Genomic DNA, 25,471 nt, shown 5'->3' with positions numbered 1-25,471 from the left:
AAAGGGTGGCTGCTCTTATCATGTAGAAGAGCAAAGTCTCAACTTCTTTCTCAAATTGTTCACCCATCAGACCCCAAAGGAACTGTTCGGGTTTCACATTGTCCTGATCAGACTTAGAGGTGGCCAGGAAGATTTAATATCAAAATATTGTTTATGAAATAACCTCTTCCAAGAATTAAGTCCTTAGAAACAAGAAGGAATGGGTTTCGATCAAGACCAACTGGGCAGCAGCAAGGAATCTGGCAAGGTTGCAGGAGGAGACAGCAGCAAGGTGGCAGAGCAGGATTCTCTAACAGAGGCTGGAAGGCTGACGGAAGCTGGAGTAGAAGGTGCTACTGGAGGTGAGATTGAAGGATGAGAAACTGGAACATCACCTGTACTAAGTGGGCACCAGAACGCTGGGGGAGGCCAGACGGAGCCTTCTGGATCAATCTTGGTTCTACCGACAGGACTGTACTAGATAGGGTGACTCAGGCTGGAGTGGATAGTTGGAACTGGAGACTCAGAAAAGGCTGAGAACTCAATGCAAGGCTAGACTCAACTGGAGGGACTGGACTAGGCTGAATACTCTGGACTAGGAGCTTGGAGCAAGGCTGAGAACATGGCGAAAGGCTAGAGTTGGTTGGAGGTTCTGGGCTAGGCTGGACTAGGAACTTGGAGCATGGCTGGGAACGTGGAGTACAGCTGGACTCTACTTAAGGCTCTGGACAAGGCTGAATACTCTGGACTAGGAATTTAGAGCAAGGCTGGAGGTCGATGGCACAACGATGTTGTACTGGAGACATTGGACTAGGCTAGAAGCTGGAAGGGTGGCAGGACTGAACTGGAGACTCAAGGAAAGTCTGAGGACTTTAAGCATGACGAGACTGCACTGGAGAGTCTGGACACAGCCGGAAACTTGAAACCCGACTGGAAGCATGCCTGGAACATGCACAAGGTGCATGAAGAGGACCAAAGCGGGATCAGAGACTGAGGTTGCTGCGTCCGGCAAGGAGAAGATCCTCGGTGGCAGCAGAAGCAGGATTCAAATCCATGTCAGTGGAGAAGTGGGATGCTTTGGGATGGCTTTGGGATGGCATTTCCGAGAAAAGAACTCAAGGCCACTCTAAACACTTCTTTTTCTCATTTGCAATTCGGGTCTTGGCATATTACCGTTGAAGGTACTTGTGCACAAACAGATTCTTGCATGAAGAAAAACAGCTCTTGTGACAAGCCAACCTTCTTGTGATAGTGGACGCCTGTTTTCAAGATCAATCCTTCAGCTCTTGTTCAGAGTCGGACATTGAACAGAGGTTTTCACCCTGGATGCTGGGAATGCCTGCACTGGCCAAGGGTTTCTTTTATGCCTGTACCTTCAAAATGAAAATGAAGTGCTTTGTGGTAGGAGCCTGAGCATCAGGCCCAAGGCCTCCTCCACCAATTTTGTCTCTACCTGAAAGGAAAGAGAGGTGGTGACATGCACTTTTCCGGAATGTCTTCCCAGCCATGTGAACATCCAAAAGCAAGTCCCTTGAAAGGCTGGTGACAGTGGTACCTCAGGAGCACAATCATCCCTGATCTTCTTGGAACACATCCAGAGGAAGACAAAGATGTCCAGAAGCATCGATTCCACTGGTGGGTGCATGGCTGGTGGGACCTTGCCGTAGAGACAAAGGAAGGAAGAGACATCCACTCCCATGTTAGTCAAAAGCTTTTGGTGTCATTATTCCCAAGAAAATAGGAGAAGGTGGGAAGCCGCTAGGAGTTGTGGGCAGGTCAAGCTACCCTCTCCTCTCCCCACTTCACAAGGAAAACATTTCTTTCATTTGGTGGCCCAGCTGAAAGTGCCCAAAAGGGCAATGGACCAACACAAGCTTTTGAGTGTTTGTCAAGAGGAGCCCTCTGTGGAGTGTGTTGCAGTAATCCAGCTGCAAAAGGACCAGGGCCTGAGAGACTCTCTGAAAGTCCTTGTGACCTAGGCAGGGCACAACTGGTGTACCAGATGAAGCTGTCCTTTCCTTGCTTGTTTCTTTTCTATTCTCTCCCTTCCTACTCTCTGAGTCCTGCAAACCGATAATCCTTACACACTACAAAAAAAATCCCAATCCCAAATGAGATTGACCTGATCTCATAGACTGCCAGATGTGCAGCTAGTCCGGCTGCGAAGCTGCTCAAATCGTCATCCTCCAGCACAGCCTGGGGGAAACGAGTGGAGAGAAGCAGAGAACCCAAAGTCAACCAGGCTACTCCAAGTCAGGCCTTCCTTTTGACCTGCCCTTCTGCTAAAGCTTGTCCTTCAGTTCTGACCCGCAGCTGAGGGCCCTTTGCATGGGCCTGTTTTTGGAAGCTGCCTTCTCTTTCTCTGACAGACTTTCAGTTAGGGTGAGCTTCTGCTGACCCTTCTGAAAACTAGGGTAGATTTTTCCCTCTCCCTCGTCCCCTCATTGCTCTCCATTTTCCTTTGCTTGCCACCCATTTCTACATCCCTCCCTCCGTCTTATTAGCCAGGACAGCGAGACCGTAAAGTTTCTTATTCCAGGGAACCAGGACTCTCGGTTCCCCTGTCTGCTTCAGCTGGAACAGAGCAGAGATGGAGCTCAGGCACTGGATGATGCTCTTCTCCTGCCACAACGGAAGAGAGTCAGGCGGTCAGGCAGTGCGGCTTTGGGGCATCTTGCCACCAGGTCCCCAATGGCCCCCCTTGCAAAAGGGAAGCAGGAAACCCTTTGGAGGCTCTCTCTGTCCTGAAGAATCATGTGCACCAGACGGAGATTGGGCAAAGGAATCTGGAATTCCAACATGGGGCAAAACCCAGCCAGGGGAACTTTTGTGTCCAAGGGGTAGCTACCTTTTGGGCTGCCTTGCGCTTCCTTTCATGGACCTCTTGCCAGAGATTTTGGCTGGTTTGCCAGTCTGCCCTCACACTGGAAGCCTCGCATTGGGCCTTACAGGCTTCTTCGTGGTCCCTTTTTGTGAAGAGGGCCTTCCTTTTACCTCGGCGGTCCTCTGTGGGGAAATTGGGGAAAGGAGAGACGGGGGCTGTGATCCCCAGGCAAATGTTTAGGTCTGCTTCAGATGAAGAAAACCTGCCATATCAGCCCAGTCTTGGCAGCGTCCTTCCCATCAAAACCTGATCCCATCCACTAAAAGCCTTTTTTGGGTCACACCAGTGGCTCAGGGTCCTGGCCACGAGAGAAGTCTCACAAAGGCCTTAGGCAGATCCCACTCTCTATCTTTCCCCTCCCCGTTGGCCAAAAGGTCAATGAGGGCCACTGAGCCATCCTGAAGGTGCCCAGAAGAGTCCCATGGAAGCAGCGGAACAGCTGGGAAACCAGCGTGGGCTCGCGGGCTCCAGGAGGACAGGTTATCCATGGAGCAGGAAGAGTTTGGCCTCTGCCCTGTCCCTGTGGGCAACCTTGAAGGAGGAAAGAAGCAGAAATGGCTCCTCTATCTGCTTCTATGGAGGAGTCCACTCCTGAAAGAACTCCCTCCCTTTTCCTCTCATGGTCCCATCCCAACACCCAGCATCCACTCACCAAGCGGCTCCTCTTTTCGGAGCTCTAGATCTTTAACAGAAGGTCTTGTTTTTTCCCGAGGAGGCTTGGCAGTGTCCTCCAGTTGGCCTGCCACTCCTTCTGGAGAACCTGCAGCATCAACTGCTGGACCGCTTGCTGTCCTAGCCTTTCTTTTCCTTTTTCCAAAACATGAAAACCAGTTGAGGAATCCCCTAGGAGAGAGAGGAAGGAAGCTGAGCTTAGGAATGGACTAGAGCCCATGTTCTATATTCCCTATCCCTTTGGTGGAGATCACCCAATGTGGAAAACTTGTGCTTCTGGTTGGAACGGATGAGTTGTAACCTTGGTTTGGTTTGGGGTGACCTGGTGTGGAGATCACCCAACAATTAGGTTCTTAGAATCGAGAAGGAACTGGTTTCAATCAAGACAAACTGGGCAGCAGCAGGGAAACTGGTATGGTTGCAGGAGGAGACAGCAGCAAGGTGGAAGAACAGGATTCTCTAACAGAGGCTGAAAGGCTGAGGGAAGCTGGAGCAGAAGGCACTACTGGAAATGGGAATGGATAATGAAGAAATGGAACAGGGCTTGTACTAAGTTGGCACCAGAACACTGGGCGAGGCCAGACGGAGCCTTCTGGAAAAATCTTGGTTCTAACGAAAGGACTCTACTGGATTCAGTGACTCAGGCTTGACTGGATAGTTGAAACAGGAGACTCGGAAAAGGCTGAGAACTCAAAGCAAGGCTAGACTCAAGCTCTGGACTAGGCTGAATACTCTGGACTAGGAACTCAGAGCAAGGCTGGAGATCGATGGCACAACGATGCTGTACTGGAGACATTGGACTAGGCTAGAAGCGAGAAACGTGGCAAGGCTGAACTGGAGACTCAAGGAAAGTCTGTGGACTTGAAGTATGACGAGACTGGAGTGGAGACTCTGGACACAGCTGGAAACATGAAACATGACTGGAAGCATGCCTGGAACTTGCCCAATGTGCATGAAGAGGACCAAAGTGGGATCTGAGGCTGATGTTGCTGTTTCCGACAAGGAGAAGATCCTCGGTGGCAGCAGAAGCAGGATTCAAATCCATTTAAGTGGAGAAGGCTGACGCTGATTCCTCTTCAGTAACAGACACTGTTTCCGATGAGGGTATGGACTCTTCTGCAGAAGCTGCAGGCTTGTAGGATCAGTTGTCTTTGGCAGCTTGCTCCTCGTGCACCTGCCTTTTATGCCAATCCTTTGCGCGCCTGTTCCCTTCTGCATCCAAGTGAGCTGGCTTCTCCTTTGCATGTTTTTCTGCCCATCGGTAGCGTACGCTGGTTGGAGGATTCAATTCCTCCTCTCGATGGTTGGCCGATCACTGCCTGTGATTCTTCCTCCACTGCTGACTCATCTTTAGGTTTCACTTTCCCGGTTTCAGCCCAGTAAGATTCTCTTCCCTCCTCTGACTCCGAAAGACTTTTTTTTTTTCTGAGTCAGAGGCTGGCTGGATTCTCACACATGTCTATCTCCACTTCAATAATCTTTTGAATCATAATTCATATTTGCTCCCAGAATTCCTTAACCTTTCCACAAGTCCACCAAAGATGGTCAAATATTCCTTCACATTTGGAGCATTTCCAACAAACATTTGATATTCCTTTAAACATTGTTGATAATTGGTCAGGTGTTCAATACCCGTGATCCATCATTTTATAAAAGTCTCTTTCAAGGTATAGTTCAAGGTCAATCTCCAACCCTTCTTCCGTCTATTTTCCGATTGTTCATGGCTGATATTGCATCCAAAGTTCTTAGCCCATTTAATCATGCAATCTCTGACATATTCATCTTCCAAATCCATTTGCAGTAATATTTTATACATCTTAGTAACAACACTTTCAAATATTAGTACAAAACTCATTTCCAACTGAGTTTTTCATTCATGAAATTATGAATCTTTTTACCCAAATTAAACCATTCTGACAATGGTGGTGATGTGAACCAATGACAAGTATGACCTTCCAATTCCAATTGTTTCCTCGTTTTCAGGTTAGGTTCATCTTCACCTTCCTCAAAATTCAACAAATCTTTACATCTCAACCAGATTGGCTTCCCCACCATCTCTCTTCTGCAGAAAGCTTCTTGTGACAACCACAAAGGTATATTAGGAGACAATCTTAATTTCTATTGATTCCAACTCCTCAGTATGATATGCCTCACAAAACAATTGTCAAAATCTTTGTTATCTTTATCATACCACAAGTAGGCGTGCCACCCAAATCTCAGATCCTGTCCTTCCAACTCTAATGGCGACCGATTCTTCAAAGTCACCCAGTCCTTCATCCAAAGCAAACAACAAGCATCAAAGTACAACTTCAAATCAGGGAAACAATTTATATTTAACTCTTGGTGTTCTCCCTTGCCAAATCAAGGTAGAAATGTCCTTCTGCCATTGTTGGAATGGTACATCAGTTGTCAAAACTGGTATAGTCTGGAACAGGAACAACATCCAGGGTAAAACATCCATGTTAATCACAGATATCCGACCCATAAGTGACAAGTGTAATTCTTCCAGCCTTGACATGTGTTTTTGAACGTCTTTCCCAATTTTGACAGAAATACTATGAAGCAACCTGCAATTCACATTTGATCATGTCCCCTCCAAATATCTAACCTTTTTTTCGGTCTTAAATCCAGTCTTACTCATCAACATAACATTTTTGGTTTCTTTCTTAATGATTGTAAGACCAGCTAATGACCCAAATTCCTTCCATTTCCTCATCAGATGTTCAACAACATTCAAGGGATCCTGTAATATCAAACCAAAATCATCAGCAAGAAAGGGCTGAAGGAGAAAGGGCTTATAGTTAAAGGGCTGAAATCAATTATCTTTTAAAAAACATCTTTTTTACCTTTAAGCTCTTTTGATCTAGTTAAATGGCTCTATTTTACACTTCCAAGACTAAGATAAAGAGCAAAGATAGCAAAGGGCAGTCTTGTCTAGTTCCTTTCTGTATACGACAAGTCCCTCCAAAGGACTGATGTTCGGCTACCGGAGCTGAGACTGAGGAGCTGGTAGGTGAGACCGGAATCAATAAATGGTCCAGACTTCCCCTGGAACGGCCCGTTCCCCATCTCCCACTCTATCACCCCATGCCTGTCACCACCATAGTGATTTGGCCTGCCCCATCTCCGCAATGGCAACCCCATCTCCATATCCAAGCCCCTCAGTTCCCAAGACCAGGGAGCCCCTACTTTCCTCACCAGCCATGCCCAGGAGCGGAAGAACGTCCCTGAGGCGCTTGAGCTTTACCAGCTCCCAGTGCCATCAAGGTACCTCCAACCCAGGCCTCCCACCAACACTTTCTCAATGGGCCCGAGCAGTCCAACAGTCCTGCTTCCATTCAGGTGAGAGCCATTCCAGACACCACCCTCCAGCCAAGCACAGCATCGCCCATCCATTCGCAAGTTGGTGGCTCTGGACCTCGCCCTCTCTCTGCCATCTGAACAGTGTTCCTCAATCTGAAGTTGTGTTCTGAAAGACTCCATGCCACTTTCCTATGTTGACAATTTTTTGAAAATCTCTTTCTTTGGTTTTCTGATCTCTAATCATAAATAAAGTTACATTGTAAGTCTTTATTATATAAAAATTCTTCATTGGATCGATCCAGGGAATCTCCTGTCTCCAAAAACTTTGTAGAGATATTAGACATGCAGACGCACAAACATAAACATAGAGGCACAAACAGAAACACACAAAGACACACATAGCTTTAATAACAGTGGATCGGCAGATTTCATTGGTCTTGAGCAATTTTGATCTCCTATGGGAACATTACAATTTTGTGCAAGATCTGGTAAGATTTTTGCACCTCTGCAGGAGATCAGAGATTTTAGAGTCCTTTCTCGGTGACGGAACCTTATGGGGTCTATCAGATGACCAGCATCTCCGACATGATTTTCCCCATAGTCATCGTTATAGAAAAATCATGTGTTGTCATGGCTTCACTTTCCATTCTTTCTGGCCAGAAAAGTGGTGGTCTCATTCTAGATGCAGCATGTTCTCCTAGGCAGCCTGGCAGGAAGACGGGCAAGGGGAACTGAGTGGAAAGTGGTCTGGCCGCTTTCGAACAGGGCTGATGAAAGAGCCATTGAAATGAAGGCTGATAAGAGGGAGAATGAACAGGCTTCCCACTTTGCTCACCAGGATGGACAAGAGCATTCCTCTCACTCTCTTTCTAGGATTTCTGAAAAGTTTTCATAAAGTACACATTCTGCTCCTTTTTCAGTCTCCCTTTTCTTTTGGAGGCCTAACAGCAGCTCCACCAAATTCAATCCTGTGTGCACTTAGAGATGTGGGTTTTTCACATGCCAGCTTCTCATTAAGACCATCATTTCATCAGAAGAGATCTAAGCAGCTGGTTCTCTCTTGGCCTTCTGCCACACTCACACCCGCACGTTCCTCTCTTCCTCCTACAGACAGGACTGGCTTCCATTCAGAGGTTGATATCAACCAAACCCATCCAGCGTTTAGGAGGGAGGGGTCATTAAGAATTGCACAGCCTATCAATGCACGGGCTTTTGCCTTTCCTTGGGAAGAGCTTCCTTCTATGTTTAAATGTCGGGAGGATTGTTTGATATGATCTGGGTCTCATTTATAGAGTGTAGTACCTTTCTGAAACATGGCGTTTTCATAATGCTGAACCTTCAGTTCAAGGGTTCGGCCTAATAGGCTAATGAAGGCCACAGGAGCTATTCCTGTTCCAGGAGTAGAAAACAATGTGACACATTAGCAAATTGGAGAAAGAGAACAAAGTGGAGAGCAATATTAGGGAAAGTCCATAGATTTCAGTTATTGGTCTTAGTATTCTCATTATTAGAAGGTACTCAGAGGTGGGGTTTACACAACACGTTTCCCAGAGTTATCAAGCTTGCTGGACTCATCTGAACAAGAGCGCCTGGCTTATTGGCAACATTCATATGACAGTAATAAATCATGATTCATAAACTAAAACGGCTGGCTTCACAACTTCCTTAAAAACTCAGGCGCCCTGAGTGGTGTGGAGCTGAAGACTAATGCCTGAATTTTGGAGAGAAAAAAAATCATTTCCTTTGCAAAGATGGTCCTTTTGGCTACCCGAAAAAACAAATCCCAAAGTAATTCAGGCAAAGCAAAGGCCTTTATTAAAGGGGTCAGTGTTTTTATAGGGTACAGGAACATGTGATACATACATTCAATATATGGGATACGCCAGAAAGGAACTAATCAAAGCATAAAAGACCCTGCTTAGATGTGAGGAGTAACAACTGAAGAGGGTTAGGAGATGCCAAGGATGCCGCTGGCAAAAGACGGGGAGCGAAGACCATCGATGTTGAGGTAGAGCCCCAATTACAGCCTACTCGTGGCAGGAAGGGTGACGAAACAGGGCTGTTTCTCTGCTCTTTTTGCATCTGCAGATAGCCACCCAGTGGCCCTGGTTTGGGTGACCTGGACTCTCCTTGGGAGGACTAAGTGGGTTTACCTTCAGGGCCGTTGTGAGGAATATGCTGAGCACCCGGGCTGTAAAGTTGCCCGCATCCGCTCTGAGCTGAATTCCAGCCTTGGGGCAAGGCCAGTGGGGGTATTGGGCCTGAGTCTGCATGGTTATCTGGGAGGAGTTTGTGCCTGTTGAACCTGAGCAAGTGCACAGGGTTCTTGTAGCTGTTAGATGGGCTGCTTCTCTGTTAGCTCTGTGCCCCTCCCGGGTGGTCAAGGCTGCCTGGGAGACGAGACCTGATTGGGTCTGGCCAGTGGTTAATTCCTCTTTGAGGGAGGGGGTGTTCCCGCTGGCTCTTGAGGAGGCAGTGGTGCGCCCCCTCCTGACGAGGCCATCACTCGACCCAACTGATCTGGACAGTGTTTCTCCACTTTCCAACCTGATACCTAGCCTTATTTCTCCCCCTGAGCTGCGTGAGTGATGCCATGGATGTCCTGTCTCACTGCTTGGAGGCTGTAGGGGTCCAGATGAGGCACAATGGGCTCCGGCTCAACCCAAGCAAGACTGAGTGGCTTTGGGTGTTTGGTCTCCTGGTACCAAGGTTTTTCCATCTTTGGTCCTGGATGAGGTGGCACTGCCCCAGCCAGACCCAGTGCGCAATTTGCAGGTCCTTCTGGACTCATGGCTCCTGCTGGAAGAGAGGCAGTAGCCGTGGATAAGAGGTCTTTGCACACCTTTGGGTTGAGCACCAGTTGCACCCATTCCTGGACCAGGAGGCACTACTCACTGTCACTCATGCCCTCGTCAACTCCCGTTTGGACTACTGCAATGCACTCTACATGATACTACACTTGGAGAGCATTCAGAAGCTTCAGCTGGTGAAGAACGCACCTGCCCAGGTTGTAAATGATCTCGGCTTCTTGGCACATGTAACACCACTGGTTTGGGGTGTGCATTGGCTGCCAGTGTGTTTCTGGGTGCAATTCAAGGTGCTGGTTGTCACCTTGAAAGCCCTTCCTGGTTTGGTAGTGGGTCCCCTTAGGGACCGTCTTTTCCCCATTGTTCCTCCTCTCCAATCTGATCCAGCAGGATGGGCATACACCAGGTCCAATCAGCCATGGATTGTCGGCTGGTGGGGACCAGGAAATGGGCCTCTCCTGCCGTGGTGCCTCTCCTGTGGAACATTCTTCCTCCTGAGATTAGGATGGCCCCAACCCTCTTGGCTTTTTTGTAGGTCTTAAAGATGTGCCTTTGTGCCCAGTCCTGGTGGCCCAAATGTGCAAAGGGCCCCATTTCATGGTTGTGCTAACACCATGGATTATTAAGTTCTCTCGGCTGTATTTATATTTATATTTTATTTTTTTGTATCATTTTCATTGTATGTTTTTATTATTAAAGCCACCCGGAGTCACTGGTCTGAGATGGGCGGCTATATAAATTGAAGAAATAAATTTAAAAATATTGAAACGAACGAACAAACTGGGGAAAACACGAATTGCAGATAACGTTCCAGAAGTGGCAGATTGATGGGTGACGTCACTGCCTTTCCCAGCCAGGTTTGCATCCACCTTAAAACGGGCCAACAAGGAACCTCCCCCCTCTTCCAAAGGCAACACATCCCCAAACGTCCAAACACAACTTGACAATGCCACTGGGCTCCAGCCTCACACAACCTCAAGGCTTTAGTGCAAAAGAAAGCACACTAAAAGTTATGACAGATCTTGACCAGGCCAGGTCAAGAGTATGGCACAGCCAAGGACCGGGTAGCTGCAGTCTGAGAGACCAGCAGAAATGGCAGTGCCCAACCCGCTGGGGAACTGGATAAAGACGAAAAACTCCCTAAGGCAGACATGCTCAAATTCTGGGTCATCCTTCCTAGGGGGAAATGTAATAACTCAAGCCAACAAACATACCTAATACTCCTCCCTCCTCCTCCTATTTTCCCCACAACAGAAAACCTGTCAGGTTTTTGCGGGTAAGATATTGATTGGCCCAAGGTCACCCAGCTGGCTTTTGAACCTAAGGCGGGACTAGAACTCACCATCTCCTGGTTTCTAGCCCAGCACCTTAACCACTAGACCAAACTGGCTCTCTGAATTTACAGCCCAGAAATTAAGAACAAACTGTCTTGGAGATCCTATTTAGAGATGCAAGGTCTAGCTGTTTGGCATGCCGAAAGGTGGACCAAGCTGGTCCAGGAGAGCAATTTCTTCCCAAAAGGAAAAGTCTGATCCTTGGGCTCCCTCAACAGCTGGATGCCAATACCCCAGGAACTTGGCTGAAAGTGGGTCATGTGATTTGGGGTTCAGCATCATTAATCCGTAGAGAATTTTGTTTTGGCAGAATCGGTTCTCTGAATGCAGGATCACTTCTTTTCTACCCTTGGGCTGGATTGCTGCATTCGAAAAAATATCTGAGGTGAAAAAATCAGGGAAAGAGTGCTTTCCTCACTTTCTCTTTCTTAAGTGTCAACAACATCTAACAATGTTTTGGGATGCCGACGATGATGGCTGCACCTAAGCAGAAATAAAGGAGGGAGCTGACCATAGAAACAGAGATGTTGGGACACACACAGAGACACACAAACACACACAAACTAGCATTGCAATGCAAAGGGAATCAGCCTGAAAGGACCAATAGCTGCATCAAGGGGTCTTGCTCAGTCAGCTAGCTTCAAGGAGCTTCCATATGAAAAGCCCATGGACATCCAAAGAGCTATGCCTTCTGTGCAAGGCAGGTGGGAAAGATGCAACTTTAGTGATTTTTTGGGTAGCTTCCTACAGACCTTGGCCTGGCCTTGTTGGATGTAGGAGAGGCTGAGCAGGTAACTTTTGGATATGATGCCAAAGGAGGCCTGTAATCTCCTTTGTTGCTCTCGTGGCTTTATGACGTCATCCAGCCAGGCTGAACTGTCAGTTACTGACTGTTGACAGACTGAAAATGTCTTCCAGGATGTAAGTTGGACTTCAGAAGGGCTCCTGGACTCTCGGGACCTCTCCCAATTTGTAGGCAAATTCTGAATGGGTGGGATATTCCAGGGGTGAAAACAGAAATTTGTTCTCCTCTTAGGAATGGGAAACGGGAGCCAAATGTGCTCCAGATCACTTCTGTCCTTCATTCCCTTTTGGTGTTCAAAGCCTGGCTTGACCCTTTTCCAGCTGATTCAGATCACATAGCATCCTGAACCCCTGATTAGGGAAAGATTCTTACATTGGTTAAATTCATCTGGCCATGGAACACACCACGTCACTCCAAACCAAACAAGGTTACAACTCATCCATTCCAACCAGAAGCACGGGTTTTCCACATTGGGTGATCTCCACCAAAGGGATAGGGAATATGGAACATGGGCTTTAGTCCATTCCTTTCCTCAGCTTCCTTCCTCTCTCTTCTAGGGGATTCCTCAGCTGGTTTTCATGTTTTGGAAAAAGGAAAAGAAAGGCTAGGACAGAAAGCAGTCCAGCAGTTGATGCTGCAGGTTCTCGAGAAGGAGTGGCAGGCCAACTGGAGGACACTGCCAAGCCCCCTCAGGAAAAAACAAGACCTTCTGTTAAAGACCTAGAGCTCCGAAAAGAGGAGCGGCTTGATGAGTGGTTACTGGGTGTTGGGATGGGACCATGAGAGGAAAAGGGAGGCAGTTCTTTCAGGAGTGGACTCCTCCATAGAAGCAGATAGATGAGCTGCTTCTGCTTCTTTCCTCCTTCAAGTTTGCCCACAGGGACAGGGCAGAGGCCAAACTCTTCCTGCTCCACGGATAACCTGTCCTCCTGGAGCCCGCGAGCCCACACTGGCTTCCCACCTGTTCTGCTGCTTCCATGGGACTCTTCTGGGCACCTTCAGGATGGCTCAGTGGCCCTCATTGACCTTTTGGCCAACGGGGAGGGGAAAGATAGAGAGTGGGATCTGCCTAAGGCCTTTGTGAGACTTCTCTCGTGGCCAGGACCCTGAGCCACTGGTGTGACCCAAAAAAGGCTTTTAGTGGATGGGATCAGGTTTTGATGGGAAGGACGCTGCCAAGACTTGGGCTGATATGGCAGGTTTTCTTCATCTGAAGCAGACCTAAAAATTTGCCTTGGGATCACAGCCCCCATCTCTCCTTTCTCCAACTTCCCCACAGAGGACCGCCCAGGTAAAAGGAAGGCCCTCTTCACAAAAAGGGACCACGAAGAAGCCTGTGAGGCCCAACACAAGGCTGCCAGTGTGAGGGGTGACTGGCAGACCAGCCAAAATCTCTGGCAAGAGGTTTTGAAAGGAAGAGCAAGGCAGCCCAAAACATAGGTGCCCCTTGGACACAGAAGTTCCCCTGGCTGGGCTTTGCTTCTGTGCTGGAATCCCAGATTCCTTTGCCCAATCTCCATGTGGGGCACATGATTCTTCAGGACAGAGAGAGCCTCCAAAGCATTTCCTGCTTCCTTTCTGCAAGGGGGGCCATTGGGGACCTGGTGGCAAGATGCCCCACAGCCGCCCTGCCTGACCGCCTGACTGCCTGACTCTCTTCCATTGGAGCAAGAGAAGAACATCATCCAGTGCCTGAGCTCCATCACTGCTCTCTTCCAGATGAAGCAGAGCAGGGAACTGAGAGTCCCGGTTCCCCGGAATAAGAATCTTTATAGCCTTGCAGTCCTGGTAAGTGGGAGGCAGGCAAGGAGGGAGGTGAAACCTGGTCAAAAGCAAAGGAGGTTGGAGAGAAATGAGGGGAAGAGGGAGAGGAAATAATCTAGCCCCGGTTTTCAGAAGGGTCAGCAGAAGCTCATCCTAACAAAATCTCTCAGAGAAAGAGAAGGCACGTTCCAAAAACAGGCCCACGCAAACGGTCCCACAGCTGCAGGTTATTCTCCTATGGACAGAAGGACAAGCTATAGCAGACGAGCAGGTAAGAAGGAAGGCCTGACTTGGAGTAGGCTGGTTGTCTTTGGGTTCTCTGCTTCTCTCCACTCTTGTTTCCCACCAGGCTGTGCTGGAGGACAATGATTTGAGCAGCTTCGCAGCTGGACTAGCTGCCCATCTGGCGGTCTATGAGATCAGGTCAATCTCTGGTTTCTTTTGTAGTGTGTAAGGACTATCGGTTTGCAGGACTCAGAGAGTAGGAAGAGGGAGAATAGAAAAGAAACAAGGAAAGGACAGCTTCATCTGGTACACCAGTTGTGCCCCCAACCTAGGTCAGGAGGCCTTTCAGAGAGTCTCTCATGCCCTGGTCCCTTTGCAGCTTGATTACTGCAACACACTCCACAGAGGGCTGCCCTTGACAAACACCCAGAAGCTGGCGTTGGTCCATTGTCCTTTTGGGCACTTTCAGCTGGGCCACCCAATGAAAGGAAATGTTTTCCTTGTGAAGTGGGGAGAGGAGAGGGTAGCTTGACCTGCCCAAGCCTCCTAGCATCTCCCCACCTTCTCCTATTTTGTTGGAAACAATGACACCAACGATTTTTGACTAAGCTGGGCGCTGATGTCTCTTCCTTCTTTTGTCCTACAGCAAGGTCCCACTAGCCATGGAGCCACCAGTGGAATCGATGCTTCTGGACATCTTTGTCTTCCTCTGGATGGGCTCCAAGAAGATCAGAGATGAGGATGCTCCTGAAGTACCAATGTAACTAACCTTTCAAGGGACTTTGAGCCACACAGCTGGAGATGCTTCTTGGAGGTCCTGAAGCAGCTTCTCTACTGCAGCAACCACCATCCTAGGATCAATGTAGGTAGCAAACCTATCATGCCATGGATTGTCAGCTTCGGGTCCCCCGCTGCTCTTTGGAACTCATCCTCGTTGAACCTGTCTCTTGGGAAACGAGGGCAGGGAGGTTGCTTTCCCCCTTCATTCCACTTCATGCTGAATGAGGGAATCCCTGGAATGCATATTTTGCTGGGTCAGATTTGTGTTGATGGGACAATGAAGAAGGGGAACTCCTCTCCAAGACACCTTGACGACAGTGGGATCCATTTCCTTCTGTCTCTTCCAGCTCAAAGAAGTCAAGTAGGCATTTCCCAAAATTCCTGCTGAACTCTGGAATGCAGAAAATGAGCATGGCTTCATTAATGAAGGTAATATCATTCAGAATGTTAAGGGGAAGGGTTGAGGGTATCGGCACATGAAATGAAGGAAGGAATGCAAAACTCATGCTTTCTATCCAAAATGGGGTACAGTATATCTTTTCAAGCTATGTACCTAGCTGATTAAATTTCAACATCTCTGTCTCATTCAGTCCTTCTCCCTTTGTTGACAGGTGTAACCTTCCCTATCTTTTGCCAACTTCCTTATCTTTTTCTCATCTCATGCAGATGACCTAGCGGTAGAGGAGCTGCGTCCTTCCCCCACTATTTAAAAAGCCAAGCTGGGGGAATCAAGATCACCATGGAAAAGAGGGAGCTGGATCATCTGTCTGCTGATCCGTTCAAGATGATTGTTGGTTTTTCACTAGCCATGACCAATATGGCGGAGAGTTGAAATAATGGCAACCTTCTGCTCCTAGGATGCATCTTGGATGGACTCAGGAAGTACACTGAGGAGTTGACTCCCACCAGATTTAAGGAAGAATAGGAAAAAAACACAACACGCTGCCTGCTCTGAGCGTCTGGAAAAACAGGTCAGCTGCATCGTGCTCAAAGCCTCTGTGAGCCAGCATTCTATTCCCTTCAGTGGTCCACCAGATAGACGCTCTTGGAAAGTCCGAACCCAGAATATGGGGGAAAGAGGTTTCTCCGTTTCCAGTTCACTCTCTTGAGAAGGAGGGCTGAGAATTATAGTGCTTTTTTACTGCAGTTCTAAGAGATGATCTTCTAAACCAAGGTCATGAGGTAAACATGGGAACTGAGGAAACCACCTATAGACCATCATTTCCCATCCTTGGGAATCAAATGACTGTCTGACCTCTCCTCTCCTCTTTTTTTCTGGAGTTCTTTTTTCCTGACTGGATGCCACTTACGTTCCTTGTAAGGGGCCTGAATGTGTATGTGTGTGGCCGTACTCCCTACACATGAAACCCACGAATATGGTAAAATGTCAAGCAGACAAAATATTAAGAAATAAGAACAATAAATATAACAACAACAATAACAATAATAAATTTAGTCACCATGAAACTCCAGAGTTGTGACTGACAAAAAGCTAGAGAAGGAAACGTTACCCTTTTAATTTCTTGAATTCTACCCTTTGGCTGTTGATGAGGGTGCTGATCTTTCTGTGACTGATACTTGATCAATTACTTTAAAGATAGGACTTGAACTGTGGTGTTGGCACAGCTGTGAAGACATTCTGGGAAAGTGCATGTCACCATCTCCGTGACTCCTTTCAGGTAGAGAAGTTGGTGGAGGAGGCCTTGGGCCTCACGCTCAGAGCTCCCCTTCGGCAGGCTCGGATACCACAGCGCTTCATTTTTTCTTTGAAGGTAAGGGCACAGAAGTCCAGGTGGAGCTTGAAGGAACCATTGGCCGATGGAAATATTCACAGAACCAAGTGCAAAATATGTCCCACTCTGAACAAGAGCTGGATAATTGTTCTTGAGGACAGGCGTCCAGTATGAGAAGAGGATTGGCTTGTCAAAAGATCTGTTTGTCTTCATGCAGGGTTCTCTTCCTGGACAAGTGTCTACCAGACCTGCACATGTGTACTTTGGCAGTGAGATCCTTGGTTCTAGGAAAGAAGCAAAGGTGTCCTCTCTTCTTCAAACACTCAGCAATTTGACCCACATGGCTGGAGATGCTTCTCCACGGTCTTGAAGCAGCTTCTCCACTGTGAGAACCATCATCCTAGGATCAATGTATGTAGCAAAGGTATAATAACATGGATTGTAGGCTTTGGGTCCTCCCCTGTTCTTGGGAACCCAACCTCATTGAACCTCTCTCTGGGACAAAAGGGCAGGGAGGGTGTCTTTTTCATTTCATTCCATTTGATGGTGGACTGGGGAATCCCTGGAATGGATTTTTGCTGGGTAAGATTTGTGTTGATGGACCAAGGGAAGAAGGGAAAGTGCTAACCAAGACACCTTGGCAACAGTGCAATGCCTTTCCTCCTGTCTCTTCCAGCTCACAGGAGTCCAGCAGGCATTTCTGGAACTCCCTGCACAACTCTGGCATGGTGGAGAACTGTACGGTTTCCTAATTGAAGGTGATTTCAATTAGAATGTTAAGGGGAAGGGGTGAAGGTGTCAGAAGATGAAAGGAAGGGATGCAAAACCCACATTTGTATCCCAAATGGGGTGCATGTTTTCCAGCTATGTAGCCAACCAATTAAATGTCAACAACCTCTATTCACAGAAATCAAGACAGTCTATAGCACCACATATAAGATGCCCCCTCAGCATTCACTGAGGATGTGATTCGTCAATGGGCACAGTAAGATTCACCCAAATAGAGTTCCTCAAGGATAGATGAAGGATGGATGAAAAGGACTTCCACTCAGTCTCAGGGAAAGGCCCACCTTTTGTTCCATCCACAACTCTCAACTGTTGCAATTAATGGTGGTATTTATGCTGTTGCACGCTGCTGATCTTTTTGCACAATTTGCAGGATGTGAAATGCCCTTGTCTCAAGAATGATGTTTCTTGGCAATATTGAAGATGAATGAAGATGGCGAAGGGAGAGGGATCCACGTTTGGGCTGTCGTCATGGCCAGTGCTTCAGGCTGGAGGTTCGGAAGTGAGTCGGACTCGACCGGAGAGCAGGATGCCGGAGGACGGCAGTGTTTGTCCTTTTGCCATGTTCATAGTTTCCCCATGTTTGGCAACATTTTGGGGGCATTTTGCTGTCCACGCCAACTGAACCGCTTTTGGGTTCTTGCACTGTACCATTCCTGCTGCAGGTTGGGAAGCAGTTTTACTGCACTGGGCCGCAGCTTTGGACCTGTTATTTGGGGGTCTGGACTGCAGCTAGAGGACTGGATTCTTGCTGGACGCTAAGTGGGGGCTGAGAGGCGGGCTTCTGCGGAACGCTGCTGCTGGACCTTCTTTGCTGCTGATGTTTCTGCTGGTGCTTTTCTTGGAGATTCTGCCACTGGATGCCTTTGCCACTGCCGGGATCCTTCTGCAATACCAATTTTGGTGCTTTGGAGCTTTGGACAATGCCTGGGTGGGAGAGGGCAACAGTAGAGTGGCAGGCTACTGTGGATCACCTTCCCCCATAGAGGCAACCTTGGCCTTCCGTCTGGGTAGCCCTTCAGAAGCAGGAAGGAAGAAGTCAGGAAGAATAGATTTCTGTGTGCTGTGTGTGAGAAGGTGGCAGCTGTGTTTCCTGTTGGGTGCCCCGCTTCCCCAGCCAAGCATGGCTGATGAGGACACGGAGAGGTTTCTGGTCCCAAATTTTGGGGGGCTGGGATGTGGGGATGGTGCTGCCATTGGGGTTTTGGAGGTGGTTGATAGTATCATGGTAGTACTTGGCATGGGGAGGTATGGCGGGACAATGTGAGCAGGCTGCCCTTGGGGAACGTGGAATCCTTGTCTGATATGAGGTCTGCCTTCCAGCTCCTCGATCCCAGTCCCGATGCCCTATCAGCAGATCTTCAGTGGTCCTGGCCTCCGGCTGCTGCTACTGAATGCCGGGATAGTCTGTAATGAGACTATCCATAATCCTTGATTTATTCCTTTTTTGAATTATTTATTTATTTTTAAAATAATGACCGAAAAATGGGAAAAAAGGGGAAAAACCCAAAGATACTTATGTTTTTTTTAAAAATACATATCTTAACAGGTGCTTCAAAAAATAAGCATTTAAGAAAGGGAATATTGCCACTGAGAAACATCTGGGAGATGATATTTATCTCTTAACACAGAATTGGTTACAAATTCATCTTCATCCTCTATCAACCGATCCAAAGTCAATTTCCTCCCTTCCATCCAATTTTCCCATAGCCCCATCTTTTCCCCCGTTGTTAATGTTGGGTTTCCCTGGTAAAGCCAACTTCGCATGGGAAAAAGCACCAACTCTTCTTATTTTTTAATCAGACATTCCTTTCCATAGCTTCCTAATTGAGATGATGCTTCCGATGATATCTGAGTTCTATTCCTTTCATGATTAAACCCTTTTTTTAATATAAGAACCTAAATAGAAGTTCAAAGTAAAGTTAAAGTACAAAGTAGACAGCAAAGGAAAGCTTGAATGCAGAACAAGAAAAACTAAGGAAGTGGAGAAATCACAAGAAAATAGAAGGTGACTGCTGAACTTCTCCAATGCAGATACAAGTGCTTGTTAAGCAAACTTAATCTCCTATCATTAGTTAAACGTTTGCAAACGTTATATGTATAGAAACAGACAAATTATTCATCAAAGCCCAAAATCAGAACTTCATTTTCTTCCATTAGCAGCAAATAGGCCAAAGGCAATTTCCAAAAGGAATCAACTCCAGCCACGGTGTTGATTCCTCTCCATGCTGTCCACTTTGTCATTTCCCACAGCCCAATTAATTTCCCCATCCACTCTTCCCTTGGGGGACTTTGTGCATCTTTCCACTTTTCTGCATGGAAAAGGGTGGTTGCTCTTATCATGTAGAAGAGCAAAGTCTCAACTTCTTTCTCAAATTGTTCACCCATCAGACCCCAAAGGAACTGTTCGGGTTTCACATTGTCCTGATCAGACTTAGAGGTGGCCAGGCAGATTTAATATCAAAATACTGTTTATGAAAAAACCTCTTCCAAGAATTAAGTCCTTATAAACAAGAAGGAACGGGTTTCGATCAAGACCAACTGGGCAGCAGCAAGGAATCTGGCAAGGTTGCAGGAGGAGACAGCAGCAAGGTGGCAGAGCAGGGTTCTCTAACAGGCTGGAAGGCTGAAGGAAGCTGGAGTAGAAGGTGCTACTGGAGGTGGGATTGAAGGATGAGAAACCGGAACATCACCTGTACTAAGTGGGCACCAGAACGCTGGGCGAGGCCAGACGGAGCCTTCTGGATCAATCTTGGTTCTAACGACAGGACTGTACTAGATAGGGTGACTCATGCTGGAGTGGATAGTTGGAACTGGAGACTCAGAAAAGGCTGAGAACTCAAAGCAAGGCTAGACTCAACTGGAGGGACTGGACTAGGCTGAATACTCTGGACTAGGAACTTGTAGCAAGGCTGAGAACATGGAGAAAGGCTAGAGTTGGTTGGAGGCTCTGGACTAGGCTGGACTAGGAACTTGGAGCATGGCTGGGAACTTGGAGTACAGCTGGACTCTACTTAAGGCTCTGGACAAGGCTGAATACTCTGGACTAGGAACTTAGAGTAAGGCTGGAGGTAGATGGCACAACGGTGTCGTACGGGAGACATTGGACTAGGCTAGAAGCTGGAAGGGTGGCAGGACTGAATTGGAGACTCAAGGAAAGTCTGAGGACTTTAAGCATGAGACTGCACTGGAGAGTCTGGACACAGCTGGAAACTTGAAACCTGACTGGAAGCATGCCTGGAACATGCACAAGGTGCATGAAGAGGACCAAAGCGGGATCTGAGACTGAGGTTGCTGGGTCCGGCAAGGAGAAGATCCTCGGTGGCAGCAGAAGCAGGATTCAAATCCACGTCAGAGGAGATGTGGGATGCTTTGGGATGGCATTTCCCAGAAAAGAACTCAAGGTCACTCTAAACACTTCTTTTTCTCATTTACAATTCGGGTCTTGGGATATTACCGTTGAAGGTACTTGTGCACAAACAGATTCTTGCATGAAGAAAAACAGCTCTTGTGACAAGCCAATGTTCTTGTGATAGTGGATGCCTGTTTTCAAGAACAATCCTCCAGCTCTTGTTCAGAGTCGGACATTGAACAGAAATTTTCAGCCTGGATGCTGGGAATGCCTGCACTGGCCAAGTGTTTCTTTGATGCCCTTACCTTCAAAATGAAAATGACGTGCTTTGTGGTAGGAGCCTGAGCGTCCTGATGAAGGCCTCCTCCACCAATTTTGTCTCTACCTGAAAGGAAAGAGAGGTGGTGACATGCACTTTTCCGGAATGTCTTCCCAGCCATGTGAACATCCAAAAGCAAGTCCCTTGAAAGGTTGGTGACAGTGGTACCTCAGGAGCATAATCATCCCTGATCTTCTTGGAACACATCCAGAGGAAGACAAAGATGTCCAAAAGCATCGATTCCACTGGTGGGTGCATGGCTGGTGGGACTTTGCTGTAGAGACAAAGGAATGAAGAGACATCCACTCCCATGTTAGTCAAAAGCTTTTGTGTCATTATTCCCAAGAAAATTGGAGAAGGTGGGAAGCCGCTATGAGATGTGGGCAGGTCAAGCTACCCTCTCCTCTCCCCACTTCACAAGGAAAACATTTCTTTCATTGGGTGGCCCAGCTGAAAGTGCCCAAAAGGGCAATGGACCAATGCAAGCTTTTGAGTGTTTGTCAAGATGAGCCCTCTGCGGAGTGTGTTGCAGTAATCCAGTTGCAAAGGGACCAGGGCCTGAGAGACTCTCTGAATGTCCTCCTGACCTAGGCAGGGCACAACCGGTGTACCAGATGAAGCTGTCCTTTCCTTGCTTGTTTCTTTTCTATTCTCTCCCTTCCTACTCTCTGAGTCCTGCAAACTGATAATCCTTACACACTACAAAAAAATCCCAATCCCAAATGAGATTGATCTGATCTCATAGACCGCCAGATGTGCAGCTAGTCCGGCTGCGAAGCTGCTCAAATCGTCGTCCTCCAGCACAGCCTGGTGGGAAACGAGTGGAGAGAAGCAGAGAACCCAAAGTCAACCAGGCTACTCCAAGTCAGGCCTTCCTTTTGACCTGCCCTTCTGCTAAAGCTGTCCTTCAGTTCATAGGAGAGTGACCCGCAGCTGAGGGGCCCTTTGCATGGGCCTGTTTTTGGAAGCTGCCTTCTCTTTCTCTGACAGACTTTCAGTTAGGGTGAGCTTCTGCTGACCCTTCTGAAAACTAGGGTAGATTTTTCCCTCTCCCTCGTCCCCTCATTGCTCTCCATTTTCCTTTGCTTGCCACCCATTTCTACATCCCTCCCTCCGTCTTATTAGCCAGGACAGCGAGACCGTAAAGTTTCTTATTCCAGGGAACCAGGACTCTTGGTTCCCCTGTCTGCTTCAGCTGGAACAGAGCAGAGATGGAGCTCAGGCACTGGATGATGCTCTTCTCCTGCCGCAACGGAAGAGAGTCAGGCGGTCAGGCAGTGCGGCTTTGGGGCATCTTGCCACCAGGTCCCCTATGGCCCCCCATGCAAAAGGGAAGCAGGAAACCCTTTGGAGGCTCTCTCTGTCCTGAAGAATCATGTGCACCAGACGGAGATTGGGCAAAGTAATCTGGAATTCCAACATGGGGCAAAGCCCAGCCAGGGGAACTTTTGTGTCCAAGTGGCACCTACGTTTTGGGTTGCCTTGCTCTTCCTTTCATGGACCTCTTGCCAGAGGTTTTGGCTGGTCCGCCAGTCTGCCCTCACACTGGCAGCCTCCCGTTGGGCCTTACAGTCTTCTTCGCGGTCCCTGTTTGTGAAGAGGGCCTTCCTTTTACCTCGGCGGTCCTCTGTGGGGACGTTGGGGAAAGGAGAGACAGGGACTGTGATCCACACGCAGATTTTTAGCTCTGCTTCAGATGAAGAAAGCCTGCCATATCAGCCCAGTCTTTGCAGCGTCCTTCCCATCGAAACCTGATCCCATCCACTAAAAGCCTTTTTTGGGTCACACCAGTGGCTCAGTGTCCTGGCCACGAGAGAAGTCTCACAAAGGCCTTAGGCAGATCCCACTCTCTATCTTTCCCCCACCCATTGGCCAAAAGGTCTATGAGGGCCACTGAAACATCCTGAAGGTGCCCAGAAGAGTCCCATGGAAGCAGCAGAACAGGTGGGAAGCCAGGGTGGACTTGCGGGCTCCAGAAGGACAGGTTATCTGTGGAGCAGGAAGAGTTTGGCCTCTGCCCTGTCCCTGTGGACAACCTTGAAGGAGGAAAGAAGCAGAAGCGGCTCCTCTATCTGCTTCTATGGAGGAGTCCACTCCTGAAAGAACTGCCTCCCTTTTCCTCTCATGGTCCCATCCCAACACCCAGCATCCACTCACCAAGCCGCTCCTCTTTTCGGAGCTCTAGATCTTTAACAGAGGGTCTTGTTCTTTTTATGAGGAGGCTTGGCAGTATCCTCCAGTTGGCCTGCCACTCCTTCTGGAGAACCTGCAGCATCAACTGCTGGACCGCTTGCTGTCCTAGCCTTTCTTTTCCTTTTTCCAAAACATGAAAACCAGTTGAGGAATCCCCTAGAAGGGAGAGGAAGGAAGCTGAAGTTAGGAATGGACTAAAGCCCATTTTCCATAACCCCTATCCCTTTGCTGGAGATCACCCAATGTGGAAAACTTGTCCTTCTGGTTAGAACGGATGAGTTGTAACCTTGGTTTGGTTTGGGGTGACCTGGTGTGGAGATCACCCAACATTTAAGTCCTTAGAATCGAGAAGGAACTGGTTTCAATCAAGACAAACTGGGCAGCAGCAAGGAAACTGGTAAGGTTGCAGGTGGAGACAGCAGCAAGGTGGCAGAGCAGGATTCTCTAACAGAGGCTGGAAGACTGAGGGAAGCTGGAGCAGAAGGTGCTACTGGAAATGGGAATGGATAATGAAGAAATGGAACAAGACTTGTACTAGGTTGGCACCAGAACACTGGGCAAGGCCAGACGGAGCCTTCTGGAAAAATCTTGGTTCTAACGAAAGGACTCTACTGGATTCAGTGACTCAGGCTTGACTGGATAGTTGAAACTGGAGACTCAGAAAGGGCTGAGAACTCAAAGCAAGGCTAGACTCAAGCTCTGGACTAGGCTGAATACTCTGGACTAGGAACTTGGAGCAAGGCTGGAGATCAATGGCACAACGATGCTGTACTGGAGACATTGGACTAGGCTAGAAGCGAGAAACGTGGCAAGGCTGAACTGGAGACTCAAAGAAAGTCTGTGGACATGAAGTATGACGAGATGGGACTGGAGACTCTGGACACAGCTGGAAACATGAAACATGACTGGAAGCATGCCTGGAACTTGCCCAATGTGCATGAAGAGTTCCAAAGTGGGATCTGAGACTGATGTGGAGAAGTGGAGAAGGCTGACACTGATTCCTCTTCAGTAACAGGCACTGTTTCCGATGAGGGTATGGACTCTTCTGCGGAAGCTGCAGGCTTGTAGGATCAGTTGTCTTTGGCAATTTGCTCCTCGTGCATCTGCCTTTTATCCCAATCCTTTGCGCGCCTGTTCCCTTCTGCATCCAAGTGAGCTGGCTTCTCCTCTGCATGTTTTTCTGCCCATCAGTAGCGCATGCTGGTTGGAGGATTCAATTCCTCCTCTCGATGGTTGGCTGATCAGTGCCTGTGATTCTTCCTCCGCTGCTGACTCATCTTTGGGTTTCACTTTCCTGGTTTCAGCCCAGTAAGTTTCTCTTTCCTCCTCTGACTCAGAAAGACTTTTTTTTTTTCTGAGTCAGAGGCTGGCTGGATTCTCACACATGTCTATCTCCACTTAAATAATCTTTTGAATCATAATTCATATTTGCTCCCAGAATTTCTTAACCTTTCCACAAGTCCACTAAAGATGGTCAAATATTCCTTCACATTTGGAGCATTTCCAACAACATTTGATATCCTTTTAAACATTGTTGATAATTGGTCAGGTGTTCAATACCCATGATCCATCATTTTATAAAAGTCTCTTTCAAGGTATAGTTCAAGGTCAATCTCCAACACTTCTTCCGTCTATTTTCCGATTGCTCATGGCTGATATTGCATCCAAAGTTCTTAGCCCATTTAATCATGCAATCTCTGACATATTCATCTTCCAAATCCATTTGCAGTAATATTTTATACATCTTAGTAACAACACTTTCAAATATTAGTACAAAACTCATTTCCAACTGAGTTTTTCATTCATGAAATTATGAATCTTTTTACCCAAATTAAACCATTCTGACAATGGTGGTGATGTGAACCAATGACAAGTATGACCTTCCAATTCCAATTGTTTCCTCGTTTTCAGGTTAGGTTCATCTTCACCTTCCTCAAAATTCAACAAATCTTTACATCTCAACCAGATTGGCTTCCCCACCATCTCTCTTCTGCAGAAAGCTTCTTGTGACAACCACAAAGGTATATTAGGAGACAATCTTAATTTCTATTGATTCCAACTCCTCAGTATGATATGCCTCACAAAACAATTGTCAAAATCTTTGTTATCTTTATCATACCACAAGTAGGCGTGCCACCCAAATCTCAGATCATGTCCTTCCAACTCTAATGGCGACCTATTCTTCAAAGTCACCCAGTCCTTCATCCAAAGCAAACAACAAGCATCAAAGTACAACTTCAAATCAGGGAAACAATTTATATTTAACTCTTGGTGTTCTCCCTTGCCAAATCAAGGTAGAAATGTCCTTCTGCCATCGTTGGAATGGTACATCAGTTGTCAAAACTGGTATAGTCTGGAACAGGAACAACATCCAGGGTAAAACATCCATGTTAATCACAGATATCCGACCCATAAGTGACAAGTGTAATTCTTCCAGCCTTGACATGTGTTTTTGAACGTCTTTCCAAATTTTGACAGAAATACTATGAAGCAACCTACAATTCACATTTGATCATGTCCCCTCCAAATATCTAA

The sequence above is a fragment of the Candoia aspera genome, chromosome 7, assembly GCF_035149785.1.
Source record: "Candoia aspera isolate rCanAsp1 chromosome 7, rCanAsp1.hap2, whole genome shotgun sequence".
Taxonomy (NCBI): domain Eukaryota; kingdom Metazoa; phylum Chordata; class Lepidosauria; order Squamata; family Boidae; genus Candoia; species Candoia aspera.
The sequence above is the reverse complement of the archived record's forward strand: the minus strand, read 5'-3'. Positions refer to the sequence as shown.